The following is a 2,445-nucleotide window of genomic DNA, read 5'->3' as shown; positions in this document are numbered from 1 at the left end:
TGGAAAATATCACTGAAGACTGGTTCACCTGGTGGAATGGAGTCCACATTAACTAGGGGGGTTCCACGAATCCTGCTCCCACCACATCCACCTGGAGCCCTTCCAGACACTTGAACTGCTGTTCTCTGCAGTAACACTTGCTATGTGGCAGGGACTGTAGACTTGTTGTTTTTTTATTGGTGGGATGCCCACTCCATGTTGGAGCACTGCTTCAACGTGGGTCTCAAATGCAGGCCTCCACTTATGTTACACCTCCTCTGGGAAGCCTACTGGGATTAAATCTGGTTTGGGGTTGCACGTGGCACAGGTATGGGATGAGTTGCATTCAAAGCCATGAGGGCTGTGGTACCAACCCGTTGCAGAACCTATATCCAGCTCCCACTTTCCTCAGGCACTTCCTTAGGAACACGCTAGCGTTTTCTATTGCCTGCAAATCAAGCTCAGGTTTCCTGGCTTTTTGCTTCTCACTCCCTCCTGTCTTTGGGCTCCTCGCTTCTCTTTCCAATCCTCCGCTTTGGTCAGATCATCATCTTGTGGCTCCTTAGCTTTCTGCTCCTCTGATCGGCACAGGCCTTTGCTTCTGACTCAAGCTTCCCGACTGGAAACCCAAGACTGTCCTCCACACCATGCACCAAGGAAACAGCACAAAACTGTTTTCAGGAACTGGGGGTCATTGTGGTTGTGTTCTAGAGCTCCAGCAGCAGAGTGGCACGCTCTAACTTCTCTTTTTGTACAAACTCTTGCTAATACACGGCCTCCTGTGAAATCTTTTGTGTCAGCTTCCCAGCAATCCAGACAAAGTAAATGCCAGCAATCCAGGTTGAAGAAAATCATTACATTTACTGTGGTGTGTGTTAGCCTATGTACCAGTGTGCTTATGGAAATCAGAGGACAGCATGTGAGGCCCAGGGTCGAATCAGGCTTGGTAGCAGTGCCTTTCCCTGACAGCCCTAGCAGTACAATTTTTAAATTGCACAGTGAAAACACTGAACAGCTCACGCATGACAGAATAGGAGGCAAAATATAAAATGGCTAACTCCTGCCAGTGCTCACATTACCCTGTCGTGGGTGGGTAAAACAGGTAGGAATAAAGATTGGTTCCATCAGCAAGAATAACTGGTGTTATTTGCTCTGAAAAGGACACAGTTTTGAATATGAAGGGGATCTCCACATGCTCATCTAACAGGAAACACAAGCTTCTCTCAAATTTCCCATCAAAACATGGTCTCCTAGCAACACCCACTGAAAGGTAAAGCTTCTGAGATTTCGATTTTACTATCTGTTATGCATTCTTTGTGACTCAACCTTCAAGGGTATAAAATGTCAAAGTTGAGATTAAATTTCCACTAACCGAAATGCAATTTATTAAAGGAATTTGTACAATGGCTGAAACAACATGAAGGTTTTCACTCGGCCACTAGAGAACTATTAAAGTTCTAGCCAGAATATTTGAAAATTCAACTAGTAAAAGATTAAATTAAAAGCTTAAAGTGAAGTTATATTAATGAGCAATTTTGGGTACAAAGTAACTATTTTAACACAAAATCTACTTGCTGCTCAATCTTTTTTTCCTTGCAAAAATCAATGGACAATATCACTGAAGACTGGTTCACCTAGTGCAAAAAGCAGTAGGTTCTCAGCCTGCACAAGGCCTTCAGTTCAATGCCAACGTGAAAGGAAAACATGTTGAGAGTTCACCTAAAACCTACAGAAGCCAAGTCGATACGGGAAACATGGCCGCTTTAGCTATCTATACAAGCAGTAGTAACACAGATCCAAGCCCGCCCTGTATCTAGTCACGGTAGTTCACAAATGCTATGATCAGAAGTCACAATTAATTCAAAACCACCTGGTGAGTCTCAGAAGGCAGAGATAGATAGGCCTGGGCTACATAGTGAGCTCCAGTTCAGCCAAAGCTACAAAGTGACTCTCCCAAAAACAAACAAACATCACCTGAAGTCGCTGGGAATGGAGCTCAGTTGGTAGAGAGCTTGCCTAGCACACACGAAGGTTCAGTCCTCAGTACCACGCAAAATAGGCATGGTGGTACACGTTTATAATCCCAGCTCTCTGGAGGTTGGGGCAGGAGGATCGGTGAGTTCAAGGCCGGGCTGGGATACAAATGATCCTGTCTCCATAAACTTAAAAAAAAAGGGGGGGGGGTTGCTGAAGACATGGTTCAGCAGCTAAGAGCAGGCTGTTCTTCCAGAGGACCTCAGTTCAACTCCCAGCACCCACATGGCAACCAACTGTCTGTACCTCCACTTCCACAGGATCCAACATCCTCACACAAACATATATGCAGGCAAAACACTAATGCACATAAAAATAATAATCAGGGGGCTGGAGAACTGGCTCAGAGGTTAAGAGCAGTGCCTGCTCTTCCAAAGGTCCTGAGTTCAATTCCCAGCAACCACATGGTGGCTCACAACCATCTGTAATGAG

Source organism: Microtus ochrogaster, unplaced genomic scaffold (assembly GCF_000317375.1).
Source record: "Microtus ochrogaster isolate Prairie Vole_2 unplaced genomic scaffold, MicOch1.0 UNK82, whole genome shotgun sequence".
NCBI lineage: Eukaryota > Metazoa > Chordata > Mammalia > Rodentia > Cricetidae > Microtus > Microtus ochrogaster.
Note: the sequence above shows the minus strand (reverse complement) of the source record.